This window comes from Notamacropus eugenii, chromosome 3 (assembly GCF_028372415.1).
Source record: "Notamacropus eugenii isolate mMacEug1 chromosome 3, mMacEug1.pri_v2, whole genome shotgun sequence".
Taxonomy (NCBI): domain Eukaryota; kingdom Metazoa; phylum Chordata; class Mammalia; order Diprotodontia; family Macropodidae; genus Notamacropus; species Notamacropus eugenii.
This window is the reverse complement of record NC_092874.1, coordinates 35471389-35483468: the sequence shown is the minus strand read 5'-3', so window position 1 is coordinate 35483468 and position 12080 is coordinate 35471389. Positions and strand designations below refer to the sequence as shown.

General features: G+C 39.6%; 1 long non-coding RNA gene across 1 annotated transcript in view; it reads left to right on the top strand.

Moving 5' to 3' along the window:
• The window catches only part of LOC140531113 (uncharacterized), a 30560-nt gene extending 30314 nt beyond the window's left edge, over nt 1–246 (top strand). The window contains exon 3 of the long non-coding RNA XR_011976281.1: nt 48–246. This is a non-coding gene — a long non-coding RNA (uncharacterized lncRNA). The remainder of the gene's footprint in view (nt 1–47) is intronic.
• Nucleotides 247–12080: the final 11834 nt, after the last annotated feature.

Here is a 12080-nt window from a genome sequence, read left to right as displayed (position 1 = left end):
GTCCTCTATCCAATGTGTTGATTCTATCTGATTCTAACCCTTTTAAGACTCCCTAGGACCAACTGGAAAAAGGGATGACAGGGGATGAGATGGATATAATGTCATGGAAACAATGAACATGAACTTGGACAGACTTTGAGAGATAATGGAGGATAGAAGGGACTGATGTCCTCTAGTCTATGGAGTCACGAAGAGACATGACTGAACAACTAAACACCAGCAACAAGAGGACCAAATGAGGAAGTAGGTAGCACGGCGTTTCATGGGCTTAGTTTATCAGTTCTTGTGTTTGGTCTCACTTGATCTTCAGAAGCTCTAAGCCTAAGATTTCCAGCTGCCATTGAGGAATGCTTCACCTTCCTTGGTGGCCTTTCTCCCCATTCACTCTATATTCTCTAGTGCAGCAAAGGGAAAACTATCTCTAGCTCACCTTTTGATTTGCCTCCTAAAGCATCCTCATTCCTGAAGAGCCACTTGTTTTGGGCTCTTCAAAGAGACAATGAAGAGATTTATGCCTCATACTCAACACATTTCAGTGGTAGGTTGCCATGTAGATTAACGCCTTTGTAGTATATTTTGCCAGGGATTTATATCTGTTCATATAGAACGATGTCTTTCCCCCAGGAATAATGCAGATCCAAGCTGGAGATTATAGTTTGTGTGAGCGTAGCTAAGCACAGATAAGGACATTCCCCCTTGTGAGAGATGAAACCAGTTAACGGAGAAGTAGAGAACAAAAGGCCCTTTCACATCAGGGGATAGAGCAGCAGCCCCATGGTAAACATTATCCAATCTCCAAAGAGCTTTTCTGTGACAAGGATCACTTTTGTAATGTGTGCTCTCCTGGCCTGTACACCTCCTGCTTCATTCTTTTACAAACACATGCACAGTTCACACCAGGAGTGGAGAGCCAAGAGATTATGTAGATGCCAAAGATGGAGAATTGGCAGTGGAGCCAGAAGCCGGGGATGCCAGGTGCCCCATGGAGGGACCCAACCCCACAGGTTCTTTCTCCATCACACCTGTGCTCTGTGCAAGGTGGAAGCCACAGGCAATGGGGCCCATAGTGCCAATGTTCAGCAGCCAGTGGGAGGGACCTGGGGTCAAAACCAAACAGCCTCTACACAAAGTACTTGAAATTAGAGCATACTTTGAAAGTATTAAAGAGGATTGTGTGAGTGCCTTCTCTAACCTCAGCATATACTGAAATTCCCAATGGCTTAAATTTTTTGGTGATGTTTCCCAACTCTCTCTTTTTCACCCAGTGACTCATATTTTAAGGCTTCTGAAATATCTGCTTCCAAAGTTACCCTGTAATGAAAAAAGGCTGTTATTTTAATCTTTAGAGGGGTTATCTGTGTTATTTTTGTATTGTATATTAGTTGTACCTACAATATACATGTCACATGCATCATGTGACACTTTTTTCCCTGGGGAAGGGACATAGATTTTATTAGATTCAGAGCTGATAGGGAATTTAAGAGATTACTAGTTCAACAGTTCTTGATGTAGGATCTGTGAACCTGGTTTTTAAAAATATTTTTGATGAATATTTCACTATGATTGATTTCTTTTGTAATACTATGCCTTTGATTTTATACTTAACAGCATTATTATGAGTAGGAGTCAACCGGCTTTCCCAGATTTCCAAAAAGGTCCAAGACATACGCAAAAAGGTAAAGAACCTTTGGTCTACTCAAACACCTTCATTTTCTAGGCGAGGAAACTGAGACTTGCTTAACACCTAACAGGCTTCAAAGAACTACAACTGACCTTAGAAGCTGCTTGACCTTGCCCATATTTTATAGATGAGAGAACAAAGACCCGGAGAGACTCTAAAATTTGCTCAAATTTGCTCTCAAGTGACAGACTTAAGACCTCAGATTTCAAATCTTCTCCCACTGCTAAGGTTCAACCTTGAATCTTATAAGTCTAAATCTGGTGTTGTTTGCAAAGCATCTCGTTATTTCAAGGCAATCATCTTATGAGCCTGTGCTCCTCCTCCAGCTGCTATTGGTGGGGGACACAGCATCAGTTCCTATCTCAGCTAGTGGAGAAGTAGAGCCATGTGACTAGAGCAACAGAAGTCCATTGGTGACTAGGTGACCTGCTTGGATGGATGTGAGCACAGGAGCTGGAAGCCTGAGTTCAGATCAGAATTCTAGCATGGGACCGCTCCAGGTAAAAGAGGGATTTTTTTGTTTGCCCAAGTAGAAACTGCATGGCGAAGTCTAGGGCTGAGGTCTAAGGAATCATGGCAGTCAATTCAATTCAGGGAATTCCTTATAAGCAATTTTCATATCTAAATGGGTTCTTATTTTTCCAGTTTCTAGGAAGAAAGTTAAAATAGTGACAAATCAGACTGTTTGAAGGATAAAGGTCACTTGTTACAGCTTATTACAATCATAAAAGTGGCTTAATATATGAATAAATGGAGAACTGTGAACTCCTCCCCATTTGGACTAATTGCTGTTAAAATAGATCTTTTTTCATCACTCATTTGAGAGACAACTGATCCATGACTGCCCTTATATAGACATATTTTTTTCTGCTAATAATGCTTTCTTTTTCTCAGGGAAAACTACTATAAATATGAATCCAATATCTACAGCCAAGTAATAATAAGAAAGGTTCACGCATTGTACTGTGATATAAACTGCTTAAAGATTTAAGCATAATTTATACTAAGGAAATGGGTAGTCATTACGCTGTATGTCACAGAATCAGCAAGAGTGGGCTCCTCATAACAAACCTCTGCACAGCTTTGCTGTTGAGTTTAGCCAGCACAGCTGGGTAAAGCAGGGATAGCAAGTGGAGTCTCTTATTAGCCCATCTAGTCTGCTAAGAGGTACCTGAGATGCAAAACTCAGGAGAACAATTCGTAGATCCTACAGATAATAGAACTTCCATCGTTACCTTGTGACATTCTATAATGTAGTCACTTTTAAAACTCTCTCTCTCTCTCTCTCTCTCTCTCTCTCTCTCTCTCTCTCTCTCTCTCTGTCTTTGTCTTTCTCTCACTGTCTCTTTCTATGTCTCTGTCTCTCTCTCTCTCTCTCACTCTGTCTCTCATTCTCTCTGTGTGTCTCTCTCTTTGTCTCTCACTCTCTTTCTATGTCTCTCTCTCTCTCTCTCTCTGTCTCTGTCTCTCTCTGTCTTCTCCTCTTTCTCCCACATCTCTGTATGTATGCATACATGAATGTATGTGTCTTTGTATGAATGAGCCTTTTCATCTATTTATATCTGAAAAATTCCTTCAAGATAAGGAAAGATTTTCAATGCTTCCCATAAACAGTATGTTTCCCTTTGTCTTCAAGCCTTTATTTAGTCATTCAGTCTGACTACATGAGTTTCTTTGTTTGCTCACATAGAAACTGGATGGCCAAGCCTAGTGCTGAGGCCTAAGGAATCAGACCATAGCACCCTAATGTTGTTCAGGGAGTTTTCTCAGCAAAGATACTGGAGGGATTTGTCATTTCCTTCTTCAGTGGATTAAGGATTTGCCTAGGTCATGCAGCTAGTAAGTGTCTGAAGCTGAATTTGGATTTAGGTCTTCCTGACTCCAGGTCTAGCTCTCTATCCACTGAGCTATCTAGCTGCCTCCAGTCACCAACCCTTAATCTTCATCGTCCTGAAAGGTTTTTTTTCTTTTAAACAAAACTTTATGACTCAAGCATCAGTTAAACTGTTACAAATAGATTTTCTATTCCAGCCTTATAACATCAACTGACAAATTCAGAATGATTCTCATGTATTGGGCTCCTTTTAGTGAACTCTTTCCTGGTAAGTGGGCTACAACTGTGGTATTATAGAGCATGCCACGTTTATCTAAAGGACCAATATGGGCTATGACGGAATAAATACTGCACCTGCACTTAAAGAACCTGGGGCCTTCTTTCTGTATAGCCTTGAAGAAGTCATTTACCCTCTACAGGCCTCAGTTTCTTCATTTGTAAAATGAGATTACCTATTCTTTAAGGTTTCCAGTTCTAGCTCATATGCTGTGGTCATAACTGGGCAGGCTTCAAGGGAGTCAGTGAGGTAAGCCTCCCCAGCCCCTTTCTAAATAGAGAGTGAAGTGTCTGGACAACGTATGGATTGGGCCCTCCCTGTGGCCCCCTTGTCTTCCTGTGTTGTTCTGGCATTGACTCAGGCTCGTGACCTCTTCCTGACAGTAGCAGTGAGGAATGATTGACTTTGAGGAACAGATTTGATTTTTAAAAGTTTGATACCAAGGAATACCAACGTACTTAGAGAGATGGAGATACCCAAATGGAAGTGGGAGGCTTGTGTTCTGGGAGAGGCCCAATCATCCAGTAATCCTCCAAAGGAGGGAATCTTGACTGGTGTCTGTGAACTAGATTTTAAAAAAAATAGTTTGATAACTGTATTTCAATATAATTGTTTTTCTTTGTAATCTTTTTCATTTTTATCTTATGTATTTGCACCTTTATCTTATGTGATTCTAGGGTTCGGAGAAGGGATCCACAGGCTGTTCAGTAGACTGCCAAAGGGGTCTGTGATACAAAAAAGAGGTCAAGAATCCCTGTTCTGAGGGGAGTCAGGGGCATCTGTGGGCTAGTGTAAGTCAAAAAGGCAGAGGAAAAACCCCATTAATCAACCAGCAAACATTTAGTAAGCTGCCTTTGGACTACTATGTCCCACCACTGTACTGGGCTCTGGAGACACAAAGCCAAATATAAAAGTCCTAGCCCTTGGGGGCTTTTATTTTGTTGGTGGAGACAATGTATATCTATGGAAATATATACACTACTTATTTAAAATGAGATGATTGTTTTTATCTATCCACCCACCCATCCATCCATCCATCCATCCATCCATCCATCCATCCATCCATCTGTCCGTCCACCCATCTATCTGTCCATTCATCAATTCATTGATCCATCTGTCCATTAATATATGTATGTATGTATGTGTGTATCTGTCTATGAAAGGCATTCTGTTCTGGTCCTGCTATGTCACCTGCCACTGGTGTAGAAAATGTCCGGTAAGGAGACTGAGCAGCCTAAGTAGAACATTGAATAGGGAGCTCTAGAACTGGAATCAGAAAGAATCAAGTTCAAATTTGGCCTCAGACACTTACTAGGTATATGATCTTTAGCAAGTCACTTAACTTTTGTCTGCCTTAGTTTCCTCAACTGCAAAATGGGGGTAATCATAGCACTTAACTTTCAGGATCTTTGTGAGAATCAAAAGAGGTAGCATCTGTAGAGTGCTTGGCATAATGCCTGGCACATAGTAGGTATTTAATAAATGCTTATTCCTGTCTTTTCCACCCACCTCCCATGTAGACTGACAAGTTTTCTGCAAGTTAGACTCATAGAGAGTTGCCTGGGGGCACTGAACATGTAAAATGACTTGACCAATGTCACAAAACCTGTGTGTGACAGAAGCAGATCTCAACACCAAGGCTCTCTACCCACTTCTCCATGTTTCATCACAAGTTAATGTTGTGATGATTAATGTTACCCTTCCAAAGGGATGCCATCTTAAAGAAACATATAAAGAAATTGGTGCATGCTATCTTCAGCAACAATTTTTGCCTCAGCCCCATTAAAATAATGGAACAGCTGCTGGCATGAGTAAAAACAAATCTGCAGAGGGCACAGTGCCAATGGTGAAGATGGCATTGTAATTTTTAGTTGCAAATCTTTCCTTATCTATAATATACTTCCTGTTAGGACTGGTTTGATTTATTCTTTGCCATCCCCTTGGACTGAGAAGGTATATTTTAGCAAGTGAGAAAAGTGAGTTTCCTCCAATCCCATCATGTTGTGTATGTGCCCCCTTTTCCTTTGAGGAATATCTCCTCCTTCTGCTGAAGTCTACAGGGTCCTAGTTTATGCTTTCCCTCAGCCTGTCTTTCATATCAATGCCCAGGAAAAAATGATCCTATCAAAGATTTAAATCTAAGTATGATTTAATCAGTAAAAACTTCCAAGGATATTTCCATTTTTACCAAGTGTCCCCTCCCAATCTTAATGATGGAATAGAAGGTTTTGCAGGTTACAGAATTTTCTGGAATCAGTCAGGAAATGGGAGGGGGCAGGCCAATAAATTCTTCTAAGAACCATTGAAATTAAACCCTTGTAGGTAAATGTTTCCCTAATCTGCCCAAAGAAATGTAGTGTAGCACTGGATGGAAATTTTTGTTTAATTTAGGGTGACATTGGGAACAGCTAAAAACAGCTTAATATCCAGGGGAACTCTTTGCTCATGGTCAGCACCTCCAGCAAGAATATTACCTTAGTGACTATAGTAGGGAAACGAGAACCTACTGTGTACATACTGCAGGCATACTTTTTTCTTCCACAAAATAGGATAAGCTCCTTAAAGAGGGCACGGAAAAATAGAAATGAAAGCAAACACCTTAAGAAATACTCTTCAATTTGGTTATTATTTCAGAGCCAGAAAGACCTGAGTTCAAGTCTGCTATCTGAAATACTGCTGGTATGACCCTGGGCAATTCCCTTAACTTGTCAGTGCTCCAGCAAAGATCCAAGACTCTATTACTGGACATGTGCTCATCTGCATTGGCACTAGGAGGTTCTTCCCTGGGACTTCTTTGCATCAGTAAAATCATACATCCAGGTCAAGAAACACTGTACTGATATTTATCTATACATATATACATACATACACATAGTATGTATATGTGTATGTGTATATCTATGTATGTATGTATGTGTTGTGAATATACACACATAGTAAAGTATATAGACATATGCATGTAGACACGTGTATATATTTTGTTAACATATATAATTTGTTTCTATATGTTTACATATCCATGTAGACATATATACACAATATGTTATTATTGTTATTAAGCAGTAAGAATTTCTTGTTCCTTTTCTGACTCTTCCTTTTCCCAGGAAAAAAAGACAAAAGCTTCTCTTATTCAAAGAATATCCCTAATGGGACATTTTCTTCTTTATGGAGGTGATGACCATGTTTCTTCCCACCCTAAAATAGTTTTTGAGCAAATGTCTTGACATGTCTTACCTTTGAGGTTATTCTGTAGTAGGTTTCATACAATTTAGATGAAAAAAATAGAAGTAAAATAAAAGTAGTTTTTTTCCTTCACCAGACATTTGCTGGGGCTTTTACAAGGTTCCAGACAAGGATCAGAAGGCATCTCTCAAGGCCCTGGTTTTATGTTGTGAGTTTTATACACCGTTCTATGTAAACACATCTTCTCCTGGTCTAAGGATGTAGTCTCTCTCTTAATGTAAACTTGTTTAGACAATATACCATACTGAGTTGGAAAGAGAAAAAGACTGGCAGACCTTTATTCAGTTATAGAAGTGGGAGGTCCAGTGGCCACAAGGAGCCAGGTAATTTTCTTAATGTCTTCATGGAAAGATGAAAAATGTACTAAAATTTGGGGTTATGTGTTGTTCAGTCATTTTCAGTTGTGTCCAACTCTTTGTGACCCTGTTGGCAAAAATACTGGGGTATCTTTGTCATTTCCTTCTCCAGCTCATTTTACAGATGAGGAAACTGAGGCAAACAGGGTTATGTGACTTGCCCAGGGTCACACAGCTGCTAGAAGTCTGTGGTTAGATTTGAACTCAGGTCTTCCTGACTCTAAACCTGGCATTCTGTGAACTGCATTAACCAGCAGTGGAGCTAGGTGACCTAATTTCAAATCCCAGGTCCTTTTATTAAAACCTATGTGACCTATGGTAATTCACTTATCTGGTGCAGGTCCCAGCTTCCTCTAGAAAATGTGGGAGTTAAATTTTGTACCCCAATCTATGATCCTATGATTTTTTCTACCTTCTAAACAAGGCATGAAATTCCTTAGCATTGGGGAAGGTCTCTTTTACCAGGTATTAACTCACCACCCCCTCAATGCTTATCTCAGGATCACCCCATTGAAGATGAAATTAACTTGACATAGAAAAAAAATTCATATTAGAGATGTCCAAAAATGGAAGGTCTTCAAGAGATAATTGAATGACCACTTAACAGATGTTTTGCATTAAATACTTCTTTTAAGGTATGGATAGGGCAAAATGGCTGCTGAGGTACTAAGCCTGCTATGAAATTACATGATTCCATATGAGTTCATAAAACTGAGGTAGACCCTGGGGCTTAGTCTTTCAGAGAGGCTGTAGAATTAGAGAGAGGGTCTGAACAGAGAAGAAAGGGGTTTCCAAAGTTAGCCATCCAAAGTTGTCTATTAATTCTTAGCTCATTAAAAGAAAATGAGGAAATATCAAATTAAATGTGGTGGTATGGCGGTAGTTGTCTTGAAAGTAAGGACAATATTCAAAGGGCTTAATAAGTAGTGAGTAATGTTCACATCCTAAAATTCACATTCACATTCACATTCTGAAATGAGTGCCTGTCTATCCAAGCAGAAGGGGAAAATCTCCTAATTAATTTTGAGGCTGTTATGATGTTTCAATTGATTCAGATCAGAAAAAGGAGAACAATTAAAAAGAATCAGAAAACAATATCCCTTTTAGTATTCTAAAGGGAAGACAAGAATTAAATAGGAATTTAATTGAAGTTCCCCGTCTACATGAAGGGATATGAGATGTTTGAAGAGACAGCATTGCCAGTGGTGAAAGACATTGCTGTTGCAACCGTGTGAAACTTATCAGAACCAGCTTGTAACTGGGGAGCTTGATGTTCTTCACTGGCATGATAGAGTGATGCTGGATGCCTAGGCATTGAAGCACATAGGTAAGGTCATAGACTGAAAGTTGGAATAGACCTTGGAGGTCATCTCTACATCCTTACTTTACAGAGGGAATGGCATCTCAATGAGGTGTGCCAAGAACATATAGCTGGTAAATAATGGAACAAGGATTCGAATTCAGGTCCTCCAACTTTACGTTCTTCACCTTCCCCACTGCACCGTGTTGCTTCCATGGCATTTTCATGAGTGGCAATATAAAGATGAAATTTGTCAGTGAAAACAAATAGCATGTAAACATTTTGTGAGCATAGACTGTTACATTTTGCCTTTGTGATCTAGGTACCTAACTTGCATGATGGCACATAGTAGGTGCTTTAAAAATACCTGAATAAATGCTTAGAATTGGACTCTAAAACCTGCAGTGTTCAAGAATGGTGAGGTTCAAGGTAAAAATATGGTGAGGGCGAGGTCATTAAAAGTTTTCCTGTTCCCTTGTCTACAAAATGGAAATATATAAATGATGGTTTTCTGGGTCTAGATTGCTAATAAACTTCATAGACCAGCTTAAACAGGGATTATCCTGTAGGTCGTCAAGTGCAGTCCTGTGAAGTTTGGATTCACTTAAAGGGCCATGCTTAAGGACCTAGAGGGCCACATGTGGTCTTGAGGCTGCAGATTCCCCATTCCTGGTAGTAGTCTAGTTGTATTTACTATAAAATCGTGAATGTGACTTCAAGACGTGGTATAGTTTTGACAAATGTAATCAATTGTGAGCAAAAGTTGCTAAACCAATCTTGCAAATGCTTTTCAAAAATTGTTGGGCATGAGAAAACTTACTTTGGCCCCCTCCTACTTATGGCTACTAACTCCTCATTCATGTTTTCCTCAAACATTTCTTGATTGTTTACTGTGTGTATAGCCTGCAGCAATGCTTTATGGACCTTTTCGTCCACCCGAGGGGAGACCTGCAGTAGGAACCTTAGTCCATGGTACAGTGCTCATATAGTCACATTCTCCATCTATCCCCTCCCCACAGAGCTTTATGGAAAGAGAAAAAAGAAAAAAAAACTAAAATGAGGGAAGAGGAGAAAAAGAGACCAGATCATGAAACAGAAAGCTCATTGAACTTGGAGCTAGCTAGGAAGGCTTGAGTTCCGCCTCTGGTTTTTCTATTTACTAATGTTTCTCCATCTATAAAATGGAAGCAATAATGCCCACACAACCTTCTGTACTGGGCTGCTGGGAGGTTCTAATATATGTGAAATTGCTTTATAACCTGAAAGCATGAGGTACATTTAAGCTATTATTAAATATACATAATACACACTGCCTGATTTCTTTCAAATGAGGCCAAAGGTTGATTTTTTTTTCTGTTTCTGGTAGATGTGAATATGCAATAAGGTTGAACTGGAGTGCTGACCTATGGGAGCCATCTCTGGGAGCAGACTCAGAGTTGTCTTTGAGTGCACGGAGCTGGTGACTCAGTGAATATTTGAAAGGTGTCCCCTCCCCCACCACACACACCTTCAATACCTTCTTATTGTATGTTGTGTCAGGACTATTTTCATTGGCTTCCAGTGAGGGAAGGGGGCAGGGTAGCTTGGTCTATCCCACAGCTGTTGATCTGCTGGTGTTCATTGGTAGATACATTGGTAGATAGTTCACCTGGTAGATAAAGCACATACTCTACATAGGGGAACTGGAGCCCAAGTGTTGGTCATCTATTTTCTGGCTTATTTTTGGCTAGTATTAGGTAAACGAGGATCTGTCCTGAGATGACTGTGTCTAAGGTCATTCAATTATGTGAGTCTGAAAGGTCTGGAGATCTTGGTTCCTGTTGGTCAGAGTTGATTTCTGGTAAGGGGGAGGAATTCCTGGCAAATATTCTAATGCTCTCAGAGAAGACAGCCACCAATGAGAGGGTGGCCCCAAGCCTGGCCTGTTTAGAAAGTGTAGAAATGAAATAAACCATAACAATGCCTACTAAGCAAGATAGAAAACCTCTTTATCTCCCCATGAGGTTTAAGGATCATCCTCCTGGGAAAGTATAACTGTAGTTCTAAGATACTGAGTCCTGGTTTAAGTTTCTCTGCCAATGTGCATTGTGAGTCTTTAGTCTTTTAAAAAAATATATTTAATTTAATTTTTTGTTGCATATTCTGAACTGTCTCCTTCCCTCTCCTCCCTCCCCACCCTGCACTAGAGAAGGCCACCATTTCACATATGTATGCATTCACACATGTGTATATGTACACATATATATGTCTTTATATACATTTGTGTGTGTATATATACAGTATGCACACGTGTATGTGTGTATATACCATAGTATACATCTATTTTTAAGTTCTTTCTCTAGAGGTGGATAGCATCTTCTTTCATAGTCCTCTGCAGTTTTAACTTAGTCATTCACAGTTATTCTTTGAACAGTATTGCTATAACTGTATACAACATTCCTTTGGTTCTACTTATTTCAGTCTTCATTATTTCATGCAAGTATTTCTGTGTTTCTTAAAAATCATCCTACTCATTCTTTCTAATGGCACAGTAGTATTGCATCACAACTTATTTAGCCGTTCACCAATGGATGGATATCCTCTCAATTTCCAGTTCTTTGCCACCATAAAGAGAGCTACTATAAATATTTTAGAACATACAGGTTCTTTTCCTTTTTCCTTGATCACCTTGGGAAATAGACCTAATAGTGGTATTGCTGGGTAAAAGGGTATACACAATTTTATAACACTTTGGGCATAATTCCAGATTGCTTTCCCAAATGGGTGAGTCAGTTCACAAATTGAATCTTTTGCCTTTTAATGTTTCATTTGGATGCAGAAAATGCATACCTTTTCTATATATGACATAATGTACACTGAGTACCTTTTTGATCTCTCTTTGGGGATGCCTAGACTCGAGCATAGATGGAGGGCATGTGTGTAATAAGTTATAGGGCTACTTTAGAAAAGCTTATTTTCTTATGCTTAATAAAGGATTGGGAGGAATGGGTAAGTTCTTGCCTTTGAGGTTTTCTCCAGCACTGTTCCTCTGAAAATACCTACCAGAGGAACACTGTGATTTTGAGTTAGATTGTACTCCACTTAGACAACACTGCATTTCTAGCCATAACAGTTAACAGTTTCTCCAGAACAAAAGTTACACTCAGTCTCTTCATAGACTCCTCAGTTGTCAGTCCAAGATTTCATTTATTCTTAAAAGCACAGTTAAAGGATTTTTAGCCTCTGTGGGAGAGGCTCTTGATGTTGGTGTTAGAATGGTGTATCTCAAGTGCCTTGGGTCACTGCTGGGGAAGCTAAATGGGACTGGTGGAGATGATACTTTGCTGAGATATATCTAAGACACGATATAGAAGCAATGATCCTTAGCCATGGAGGGTATTAGTTCAATC